Source organism: Elephas maximus, chromosome 7 (assembly GCF_024166365.1).
Source record: "Elephas maximus indicus isolate mEleMax1 chromosome 7, mEleMax1 primary haplotype, whole genome shotgun sequence".
In the NCBI taxonomy this organism is placed as follows: domain Eukaryota; kingdom Metazoa; phylum Chordata; class Mammalia; order Proboscidea; family Elephantidae; genus Elephas; species Elephas maximus.
In genome coordinates, this window is record NC_064825.1 from 64,046,145 (window position 1) to 64,058,898 (window position 12,754).

Consider the following 12,754-nt stretch of genomic DNA (forward strand, 5'->3'; position numbering starts at 1 on the left):
AATCCCATCTCATCATCATCATAGAGATGGGATTTACAACACGTAGGAAAATCACATGAGATGACAAAATGGTGGATAATCACAGAATACTGGGAATCATGACCTAGCCAAACTGATACACATATTTTTGGGGGATGCAATTCAATCCATGGCAGTGACATGCATAAAATTTCACTTTCACTTCATTCATCACTTCCCATCTCCCGTGCACTAAGGCAGAACTGTCAGAGTTCAAACTCCTGGTTCTGCTCTGCCGGACCTACCTCTCCAAGGCAGGTTATCACAGTAACCCTGGAGCACCACATTCTATCCATGAACTTGTTATTCTCCACATTGAGAACACTTTTCACCTCTCCCTTGCTTATATTAAAAAAAAAAAAAAAAGTCAACCCAAATTTCCAGGACCAGAAAAAAATCCTGCCTCCTCCAAGAAAGTTTTCCTATAGTTCCAAGACACAAGTTTCTCGTTTCTGAACTATAAATATACTTATGGTTAGTAATAACACAGTTTAGATCTTAGATATTATCTAATTGTTTAACGATTTTATCTCTTCCAATTACAAATTCCCTAGTGTCAGAAAACAAGCTTTATACAATGTTTAAATCTTCTACAGCACATAGCGCAGCTCAGTTGGTAATTGTTGGCTATTTGAAGGCTGGAAAGTAAGGTTTTCTATTTTTTCCCCCAGCCTTAATCATTCACAGAGAATGTGGGGGGGTAGGGGAGAAGAATCAGTACCCTTCTGTCTCCCCCCCCCCTTTCCACCCACTTATTTGGGGTGGAAAGGCCTCCTCTATCACAGGTGCAAATCAAACTCTTTTTCAAGAATGAGCCTGAGCACAGCCTGAGCAGCGTTCAGACAGTTATATTTAGCTTCATTCTTAATGTCCTGATCAGCCTGTGTGATAGCAGCGGCTGATCACAATGTCTGACAGTGATGGGAAGATAAAGGGAGAGGCACAGGGAATAAAACCTAAAACTTGTAGTAATCTTGTAATGTACATTTGAGAGCTGGGTCTTTGAGGTAGGTTTGCTTTAAATTCAGCCCCATTTGTTCTCAAACCACAAAGAGGCAGGGTAGCCCTGAGAAGAGCTCTGTAAACTGCCAGGGCACAGACAGCTCTATGCATCAAGTCACAAAGGACTGGTAACTGCAAAGAAGCTTCTCATCCTTGGGGCAGCCCACAAACTGGGAGGTGGGGACTCTGGCTGGCCAACCCACTCTCAGATCTAGGTGCCTCTGGCCTGGAACGCTCGAGGCCACGACCTTCCTGACAGGCAAGAATCACATATGTATATTACGGTCATAAGATAGGAAGGACTATCAAGGATCAGCCTTATTCACAGAGGAAGGTATTCAGACCCAACGTACTCAGCCATGCAAGCACAATCAAGCACACCCAAACCCACCTCCCCTCTACTTCTGCCGTCTGGTGACTCTAGAACATATCTCTGCAAAAATTCCCAGCTTCTATTCCCTCCACAGCCAGCCCCTTCCATTCCCTCTCGAGCTTTACTGCCCTCTCCTATTCATTAAAACTGTCCACCCCATTCCCACTTCCAGGCACATGCGCATGTGCGCACACACGTATACACACACCTTGGGTAGATCCAGGGCAAAGAGTCTCCTTTTTTTGGCTAGTCTGCTCATCTTTTACAATGCTCTCCTGGACCCTTTCTACTTTATAGAAGCTGCTAATGCTGCCTGCCCTCTGAAAGATTTTAAACCAGGAAAGGTGGGACCTGCCTTCAGAGACCGAGGATACCTACACAAACCATTTGGAATGTCAATATAGCCAGAGTGGGAAGACATCTACTTATCCAGCAATGAGGAGACATTCTCTCGTCTGCCTCTAAGCTCTTTCCTCACAAACGCCATCTGCTGAATCCATTTCCAGTGCCAAAGAAAGATAACAGGAAACTGGGTACTAATCTTCCCACCCCTTCCCTTCCAGAGGACCAGGGAGGCGGAAACAAATTGGAAAAAGTTTTAAGAAGAATCAATACCACACCACACCTATGAAAAAGCTCACATCTATCCCTGGCCCCAGGACTGCCACAAGAAAAGGCAATTCCACCTTCAAACCCTGGTTACCTCTAGCGCTAGTCTCAGTGGCGCTGCCTCAGCATTCAGCGTTGCAGAGGCATGAAGCAACCTCACCCAAAAGAGCCCCAGAGGCAGAGTTGGGCAGAAAGGAATGCAGACAGCTTCCCAGAAGTGCTGGGCTGAGGAGAAAACCAAGAGCCTACCACAGCTTCCTGGGCCCAGAAGGGGAGGCACCGGGCTCTCAAAAGAAGGGCTTTGGCAGCTCAGAAGCCTTGAAGGTCCTCATATCTGAAAGCCCAGAGGAGAAGAAAAGTGCAAAGGTGGGAAGAAGCCCGGACAGAACTAGCCTAAGCTGGGCCCAGATGGCCCCAAGTAAGCAGTGTCTATACCTGAATGTGAACCAGGATCTTAGAAAAATCCCAAGCTATCCACAGTCACAAAGAAGCCCATGGCAGGCCTGGGGATGAGGATCTGTGGTTCTCCTAACATAAGCTTTTGCTGGTAGCTTTATCATCTGTTTTCCATGCAGCAGGCTTCGTTCTTTCCACATCTTGGGGGAGGAGAGTGGGACCAAAGAGGGAGCCCAACATCTGACAGGAAAACAAAGCTGGTAAGCAGATGGGCTTCGCTGGCTCCGATACCTCCCAGCTCTATTCTCTGTCATGCTTTAGAGGTCATATAGCTTTTTACACTCCTACCATTAGCCGTAGGCTTCCCAAGAAGCCCCACCACAGCTCCCAGAAGCTTGTACACAGAGCATGGCTGAGCAAAGGGAAAGATCTTCCCTGAAGAAGTGCTTTCACCAATTTGCCACATAAAATATGGTCGTGTTTAAGGCTTTGCTCTAGAAAAAGCATAAGAGGAAGAGGAGGACATAGAAAGGAAGTTATTATAAATGCTTTCCTGTTATAAACTAAGTGCTCACATTAAGAGTATCAAAAGAAAATAATAAAATAATTTTAAGAAAAATGAATTAAATCATAAACTTTTCCTTCCAAGGAAAAGGCAATCCCTAATACAGATTCTACAAAACCAAGATGACTCTTCTCCCCTTCCCAATTCATATCCAGCTCCTCTCATCACTTGGTTAATATTAACACAAAATACACATACAGACACACATGTCCGTCCATTCCTCATGCTTTGATCCTACTGCCAAGGTTGCAAGACCCCATCCAAATTCGGGTCCCTGTCGGGATAGCAGAGGCTTAGAATTAGACTGAAGTCTTTCCCAAGCAGAGGCCTTGGCTGCAAATGGGATTGGGTTTGGCTTCAGACACCTCACATGCAGGAAGGAGGCTGAGCACCTGGAATCTCCCTTCTTCCATTGCACCAGTAAACCAGCTGATGTCATCTCTCTGGCAGCCACACGTCTGTCCCCCAGCCCCTGGGATTCCACCGATCGTTACTTCAGAATTGCACAATAAGGGCTGTAGCTGGTTAGCTCAGTTACTTAGAGTGTGGTGTCAAAGGTTTGCTACTTACAAGAACCATTAGTTTCACCCTCGCCCTGTGGCCACAGATTTTACTCCCAAACCCATACCAAAATGCATGCTGCTTTTTCAAAGAGACAAGACCGAAGATGAGCTCAAGCCATCCCTGCCACCAGAAAAACTCCAATCACATGGCCTATTGACGGTGGATTAGTAGTGCATCTGATTATCTGACTTTCAATGCATCCAAAAATGCTACTCCAGCTCAAAAGAGGAACTTGGAGGCTGACTTCACAGCCCTGGGCACCGTAGTAAGAAAAGAGTCAATCAACTATGGACATACTTCTTTGGAACTATATGACACACACTGATCCCCAGGCAAAAACATCTGGATAAGCTTTCCTGCCCTACCAGAGCAATCTCAGTCACCCGGAACTTAGTAGAGTTTGAAATTTTATTCAAAAAGTCATCCCATTTTCCTGGATTGTTTATTCCAGAAGAAGATGCTACAGTTTAAGCACAGAGCACAGGCACATTTTAAATTTTCAGAAACTAGCAGTAGACATATCCTGCAGAAAATGTACACAGCTTAAGACAGGAAGCTTTCCATTTAATACCTGATACAGTATCATAAAGACGTATTATTTCCCACTCAAAAATGGAAAGGATAATGCAATTAACTCCAAAAAAACAACATGTTCAAAGACTGTGGTTCTGTCATAATTAAATCATAATTTTCAAAGAGGGGAACCCCTTCGGGCTTTAAGCTAAAGTATTTCCTCAAGTGGCACAGTGAGGAAAAGAGAAGGGTTTAGGCAAAGTAGGTCCTCCAGCTACCACCTAGAGACTCAGGCAGGAAGAAGGACCAAGCTCTCCTGGACTACCTCAGGGCATCCTTTGGAAACACTCTTCTTCCTCTCTAAATGATAGGCACAAAGTCAGCCACCCCACAGTAACATCACTAATAGGGACCAGAGAATGAATATACTATGTTTTCACTGAACACTCCTTTGTCAGTCACTTTTATTAACTGAATACATTTTCCCAAAGAAACAATATTAGAAATGGTAGTTGCATGCCCAAATAAGTCCCCCAAAACTCATTATTGAATAAAACCCAAGCAAACTCACCACCGTGTAGTCAATTCCGATTCATAGCGACCCTATAAGACAGAGCAGAACTGCCTCATAGGGTTTCCAAAGACCAGCTGGTGAATTTGAACTGCTGACCTTTTGGTTAGCAACCAAGCTCTTAACCACTGTGCCACCAGGGCTCCCATTACTGAATAACATGGCCGAACTATTGTCTACGTATAATAAAGATACAAAACAATACCTCTGTAAATACTGGCAATAAAACATAAAAGGGATTAAAGTAAATAAATATAATTCTTACAAATCTCAAATTATGGTACTGGAAGGACATGTTAATTAAAGGACGAATATTTTTAGAGATTTCGAAGGTATTCTTAAGGACAAGGCTGATGGCATTGATTCTCCATGCTATCTAGTTTTACTCCCAAATGTCTGACTTTCCTTTCAGATGTATTCTTGGTGTCATGCTTATCAGCTATGATTAGGGCTAGATTTCAGCCCACAATTAAAGAGGGAAAGAGGACAAATAGGGTGCTTCTTGAAGTAACTAGGCAAAATAAGTGGGAAAGAAAGAAGAGTGTTAATGAGGATGTGGATAAGATTTGAAAAACACCAACCTGACAGGGAATTTTATGGGGCTATAATTGGCAAGACATATGGAAACCAGAGGATCCTTAAGTACCAGAAATAGTGTGGCAGAGAAGACACACTGGGCATTTGTGACAGTGGTTGGGTCAAGTGCTGAGGACAACTTGGTTTAAGACCAAATGAGATGGAGAAAAGTATCAAATAGTCAAACATAGGCTCCCAACTCTTATCAAGCCCCAAATCAAACCATTACTTCACCCAGATGCTGTTGGCATTCATAATAAACATGTCTACAGAGACTACGGGAAATGCTCACTGACTGTTCTCTTAGAGCTGGCTGGATCAGAGTACCTATCTATCTAAAGAAAAGGAAATATTCCAGAGTTCTATCACCTAGCTCTAACTAAACTGGGGTAAAGTAGAAGGTACCTTCATTGCCAATGTGAAGTTAGGATAGATTTGGGGCTTGTGAAGTACAAAAACATCTCAGGTGAGCATTGTGGTGAATGCCCTAGGTAGTTAAAAATAAATAAAAGGATTGTAGAATAGCAGAGAAGGCCCAGTTAAGAGTATAGAGAGTCAGTCAGCAGTTTGCTTCTCTGCCTCCCAGCGTTGGGCATAGCAATGGTGAGTGCATGTTCTCATCACTAACCCCACAGAGATAGGTTTCCTTCAGTGCTTATTTAGTAAAGTTGCCGCTGACTGTGCCTTACAAAGAATCCCAGGGCAGTAAAAGACTTTGGAGATTGTCTTCGACTAACTCGTTGTGACTGGAGGAATCCAATCCAAATCTTTAACTGGAAAGGAAAAAAGTACTTTTTTTTTTTTAGGCAAGATCTGCTTAAACCTTAGAGTCACTTCAGACGGGCACAGGGACAGGGAAAAAATGTATACTTCTGCTTATCTGTGTGTGCGTGTGTGTGTATGTTTAAGAGAAGAGTCATGACTTACATAGGCAAAAGTTAAACTATTTCATTTCTTCTTCCAAAACCTGCCTCTCATGAAGGCCAAGGGCATCTCCCAGTTCCTTTGTCTACTTTTCTTTTAGCTCTTGACAATAGGATCTTCCAAAATATTCTCCCCTTCCTTGCTGGAACCAAATCATACCATCTTTGGGGCACAAGAATTAGAACACAGCCATGCACAGAAGGAATTATCAACAAATGTAGGAGCTGACATGTAAGGTTTCTGGTAGCTACAAATTCCAAGGACCAATCTCCACATAATGGGGAAATCAAAGCCAGGTGAAAATCTGGGCTGGGGTTCAAATATTCTTGGGTTTATAAAGTGGGTGGAAGGTGGGAAGAAGCAGTCTGGAATTGAACCCACAGAAGCCAAGCCGTCCACATCCGACGCCCAGGGATGGATAAGCAGTTATCCCCTGAAGTGATCCTTGTCAAAAAATTTCTACTCTTTTTTAAGCACATTTTATATCTTTTCAAAGTGACTACATAGATTGATTTTATCTGTATTTGGGTCACTTGAGCTCCCTTCGGCTCCACTAATGATGCTCATGGTAATGATTCTCTGCCTCTAGCTTAATTTATTCTCTTTTGATCCCCCAGGCCTACCCTCTGGTTTCCTATCTCACATCCACAGATTCCTGCCTTCTTTACCATAAAATAAGTTCTCTTTTGACAAAGAAAAAAATTGGGATGTAGAAATATGTCTTGTGCAAGATTCCACCACAAATTAGCACAGCAGAGATTAGAATCCAATTCTCCGAACTCTAGTCCAGCACTCTTTCCAACTGACCACAATACCTCTGTTATAGGAGAAACATCTGCCCCGAACACCAAGACCAAGAATCAAAACAGTTTATGTGTATGTCTTTTTAAGCAAAACAACACAGCCAGAATGTTTGGTGGAGACTAACTAAATATTTCCTCTGTGACCTACACCAAAGGGGAAGATGGTGGGAATGGGGTAGGCACAGCACACAAGGAAGCTGAAGAGAAGACCACTGCAAAAGCTGGCAGATGGGTGAGAAAACACAAAAAATTCTATCTAAAACTACAAACAAGCTGAGGGCAGAAGAACAAGTTTTCAAAAAAAGGTTGTTGACCCTGACAACTAAGGCAGAAAAAAAAAAAAATCAGGAAAAAAAACTACAAATCTATATCCCTTATAAATACAGATGCAAAAATTCCTCAACAAAATACTAGAAAATTGAATTCATCAATACATTGAAAGAATTATACACCATGACCAAGTGTGAGTCATTTCTAGAATGCAAGGGTAGTTCAACATATGAAAAGAAATCAATGTAATATACTACATTAATAGAATGAAGGAAAAACACCGTCTCAACTGATGCAAAAAAAATCACTAGGCAAAATCCAACACCCTTTCATAATAATAAAAACACTCAACAATAACAACAAAAAAGGTTGTTGAAATTCTAGGTCTAAATGTAATATGCACAGACTGTCATCTATAAGGGAAAGGTAAAACAATAAAGCTTTTAGGAGAAATCCTAGGATTATCATCAACATGATCTTGGAGTGGACAAAGAATTCTTTAATAGGCCACAAGTGCTGTCGAAGGAAGGAAAAATGATAAAAAGGATATGGAGCAAAATCTCAGGACAACACAGAAGCAATGACCATTCTTTGGGCCTAAGACATCTGCATATTCACAAGCAATATGATGTATGGAACCAATCCTACACTCAATGCCAAGCCCTGAGCTAAAACCAGTGAAGAAAAGAGGGAAAGAGAAAGAGAATGAATACTATTGCAGAGGAGTAGCAATGAATACTATTGCTGGCCAAACAGAAGCTGGAAAGAAGCTTATTACATTACAAAGTTGACAGGAATCTATGGGTATGAGATGCGAAAACCTGGGAAATCAAAAAGAGAGTAGGTAGGCTAGACAGAGAACCACCACCATGGAGCATCATTAGTGGAACTGGAAGGGAACTCAAGTGACTCAAGCAGAGTCTTCCAAAAAGAGACGGGCACCAAGATCAATCAACTGGGGAAAAGTTGAGGGAACTAAAGAAATCACTGGCCCACTGACACAGAAATAGAGCCACTGGTTTAAAAAAAAAAAAAGCCTATCTGAATTACCTAAGAGAGAAACTCTCTAAAAGCTGTAAAAGTTGTGAAGAGAGTGGAAAAATTATTAAACCAAAACAGTTGCCATTGAGTCTGTTCCAACTTATGGCAACCCTATGCGTGTCACAGTAGAACCGTGCTCCATAAGGTTTTCATGTCTGTGACCTTTCAGAAGCAGATCACCAGGCCTTTCTATCAAGGTACCTCGGGGTGAGTTTGAACCACTAACCTTCTGGTTAGTAGCTGAGTGCTTAACCATTCGCGCCACCCTGGGACTCAGAAAAGTTATTACCACCAAGTAAGATCACTACAGCGGCCTTCACAAAAGAAAAGGCTTCAAAGGCCAGACGTTGTTGTTAGGTGTCATCGAGGCAGTTCCAATTCATAGAGACCCTATGTACAACAAAATGAAAACACTGCCCAGTCCTGTACCATCCTCACAATCATTGCTATGTTTAAGCCCACTGCTGCAGCCACTGTGTCAATCCATCTTGTTGAGGGTCTTCCTTTTTTTGCTGACCCTCTACCAAGCATGATGTCCTTCTCCAGGGACTGGTCCCTCCTGATAACATGTCCAAAGTACGTGAGATGAAGTCTCATCATCCTCACTTCTAAGGAGCATTTTAGCTGTACTTCTTCCAAGGCAGGTTTGTTTGTTCTTCTGGCAATCCATGGTATATTCAATACTCTTCACCAACACCATGATTCAAAGGGCAAATAAGATCCCTCAATTGTATCAGAGGTTCTGCCACCTGAGCTGCTAAATAAACAATAAAAAAAAAAAGGAGACTTCCACAAATGGACAAAGACGTCTCAGGCAGGCCTTCTACCAATGCCCTGAAGGGCAAAAGGGTTTTCTCTCAATCTTACAGTAAGCTCAAGTAGCAGGATAGAGTTGTGAAGTCAGCCTCAGAGGTGGTGTGTTTATGCTGTGCCCTAGGTAGGTATGTTGACATTGGGGGCAAAGGTGAGGTAACAAAAAAAATAATAATTTTTTTTTTTTTTTTTTTTTTACACCATGGGCAAATTCAGCCACTGGTGGTCCCTCTCCCCACAGGGTTCACCTCTCCACTTACATACCATAGTAGAGACTAGGAAAGAAAGAACTTGGAGCTCTTAACCTCAAAGGATTTACATTCCACTGAGGATCCAAGAGACACATCCCAAAGAACTAGGAACCCCTGTGTCAACACTTCAACAAATACCAATAAACAGTCTGGATTCTGGGCTTGGAAGACTATTCCCTTTCTTAGGGGTGAGTACTGACAACTATGGCAGTGACAAACAAATGCAAAAAAGGTCTAACTGTCACAGAACCTAGCAGAAGAGAGTTTTCAGAAACAGGAATCGCTTCCTAGTTATGAACTGGTCTACTCACTAGGCAAAGCCTCTGGGAGAAAAGAGTTAAGCCAAGGAAGGTATTTTTAAAAAGAAAAGAAAAAAAAAACACTCTTCTTCAGCTGGAAAAATTGAAAAGCAGACACAAGGAAGATGTGACCTTCACCGGGGCAGGGAAATCTCCCACTCAAGGCCTCATTTATAATAAAGGGCAGAAAGGATCAAACTAATGTAAACAAGCCAGGGAAGCTAATTTGAGAGGCTAAAACACACACTTCCCCCAGCATGGCCTCTGGAAAGGCAGAAGGTAGGTGTCACCTTGGACAAAAGAGGCAGGCCAGGAGTTGGGGAATTCCCACACTGCTTTTAGGCTCTTTTGCTGTTCCCGGCACTCACACAACATTTGCCAAAACTCCAGGGCACTGAGACCAAGTGGAAGGTGAAGTTAAGACGTTGCTGCTTAGGAAAAATGCAGTTTGCCCAGTTGTAGGGATAGGCTCTTACCTTTCCCATACCATAATCCTACCAAGAGAGACTCAGAATAACCAGGCCCCAGCAACAGGACCACCGCCAAATCTGAGCACCTAGGCCACAGTCCTGCAGGCTTCCTACACTCCTTCTTTGCACCAGTGCAATAAACAGCTGCCTGGAGAAAACAATGGGCCTTTGTCTATGCCTTCTCCTTTTTTATTTTATTTTTTGCGATTATTATTGTTGACAATATACACAGCAGAACATATACCAATTCAATAATTTCTACATGTACAATCCAGTGACACTGATTACATTCTCCAAGCTGTGCAACCAGTCTGACCCTCCTTTTCCAAATTGTTCCTCCCCCATTAACATAAACTGACTGCCCCCTAAGTCTCCTATCTAATCATTCTAGTTGCTGTTGTCAATTTGATCCCATATGGGTAGTTCTTAAAAGTGCACAATGCTCAACTATGCCTCCTCCTTTAAATAATTTTGGAGAGCCAAACAGGATAATCCCTTCAGAGGAATGGTTCTCCCAAATACTGGCCCATGGACAAAGGCCAGGGCCACGATAAAAGCAAATACATTCCTCCCTGTTCCATAGTGGGCAGTACGAGTCCTGTGCAGCTCCCTCCTTCACCCCAGACATGAAGCAGTGGCAGACAGGCCCTGCAGCGCCCTTCCTGTAGTCTTTACCAGTCAGACAGCAGAGCTGCGACTGCTTTCTTCCTGGCTTGGCCTGGCCACAGAACTGAAAGCCTGAGAATTGTTCTTACTCCCTTTTCCCTCCATCCACCAGAATATTCCATACTGAATGAAGCTGTATTTATTGTTAACACTATTTTCATCAACATACCTTTCCAAGGGGACTGTCAACAATAATAGTGATAAAAAACAAAGTATGAAACAAACATACAGTCGAGCTTCTCCTGATGCAAATAAAAATTCAAAAACTGACAAACACATCAAGAATAATACCATAAGATCTTATGTAGTAATTTTTGATTCAAAAATATTTTAAATTTAACCTAATTGAGTATAAAGTCCTTTCTTAAGAAGGGCTGTCCTATGCCCTATTTTAGGTCTCTGGGTAGTACATATGTTTAAGTGCTCTCAACTACTACCCTGAAGGTTGGTGGTTCGAACCCAACCAGAGGCACCTTGGAAGGCAGGCCTGGCAATCTGCTTCTGAAAGGTCACAGTCCTGAAAACCCTAGGGAGCAGTTCTACTCTGCACACATGGGGTCATCCTGAATCAGAATCGGCTTCACAGCAACTAACAACAACATATTCTATTTTTTATATGTTTACTTGCTTATTTATTATCTTGGTTTTCAAACGTCCTTTCTTAGGTGATACAAAAGCAATAAGAGGTTTGAAGTGTTTACTTGTTTTTAGACTCCTTCCCTGGCAAAATTTTTTATTTTTTAAATCTGGGAATTCTATGTTGGTCCCAAGTTTGGGGGCGGGGGAACTGTTTTGTGAAATCTCATAGCCCTATAGTATGCTACACTTCTCTCATTTTCCTTCGCTGATTGATGGCAGATAAATTCAAGATCCACTTCCTCCAAACCACCAAGGACTAGATGTAGGGCAGAAAATTCCCTTTCCATGAAACAGAGATAATCTAAGGAACTCCTGGTATGGTTCCCCTCAATTCCCCTCTCCTAGCCATCATTACTCCTCTCACCAAATGCTTCCGAATAAAGTTTACTCATAGTTTTTTAGAACAGTTTGCTGGATACCATGAGTCCACTAATTTAATCCAAAATATTTCTCATTTTCCATGATTTCAGCAAAAAAGAAACATCACAATGTAGTGGAAAGGGCTTTTGGAAGCGAACAAACCTGGGTTCGGATTCTGGATCTTGGGCAAGTTACTTGATCTCTCTGAGTCCTTTTTTTCCTCTTCTCTGAGATAATGAATAAGATTTCTGGAAGTGCCAACTACTGAATGGCAAATAGTAGGTCTCCTGCAGAGACTCGTTAATTCCTTGATAGCATTCTTTCCTCTCCTCCTCCAGAAGCTAGGCTTTTTTGAAAACAGAGAGCTAGAAAAAATGGTATCAAACTTAACATTTTCTCAAAGAAATCAAAGTCATGCAGCTTTCCTTACCTTTCCTCACTGGTTACATTCCCAGGTCTGCCCTCAACTTCAGGGCATGTGTTTAATGGTATAAATCTCCCATTTCTTTCTCCCAAGAGCTGGAAGAATAAATTATTAGGTGGCTCAGGGTTCTCTAAGGGCAAGGCTTTTAGCGTCATTCCGGAAAATATTAAAATGTGGAAAAACAGCTCATGTCCCACCACCTCGTGTTTCTGTGTGGTATCGAATCAACCCCTTGATGGTTTCCTTCAGGAATTTCTTCAATCTGCTCTATGCAAACACTGAGACAGGTCTCTATCACTGTGTGAATAAATGTTCTAAAAGACTACTTCCCAAAAGGACAAAAAAATATAACCAATTTTTTCCAAACTATACTGTCGTACTTTACAGCACTCCTGTTCTGATCAGCATTTATAAAAGCCTCCCCAACATAAAAGCAAAAGAATTTGTACCACCAGGTGGCTTAGGAAAACGACCTTATGTGCTGCATTTTCTGGGACCATAGAGATTTTATGCAGTTTAATTCTTTGCAATAGGGTGATTTAGTAAATGTATGTTAGGTTTGATTTCATTTCTAAAAGTTTGTAAAAAGCATTTCATGTAAACAAAT

General features: G+C 42.1%; 1 protein-coding gene across 4 annotated transcripts in view; it reads right to left on the bottom strand.

Annotated features, from left to right (window-relative positions):
• Nucleotides 1–12,754, bottom strand: part of DENND2B (DENN domain containing 2B) — a 220,676-nt gene that overhangs the window by 147,829 nt on the left and 60,093 nt on the right. The window contains exon 4 of one of the 4 annotated variants that reach the window (XM_049890318.1): nucleotides 11,886–12,088. The exons of the other annotated variants lie outside the window; for them this stretch is intronic. The gene's annotated coding sequence lies outside the window, so the exon portion shown is untranslated. The remainder of the gene's footprint in view (nucleotides 1–11,885; nucleotides 12,089–12,754) is intronic. 4 annotated transcript variants of the gene reach the window in all.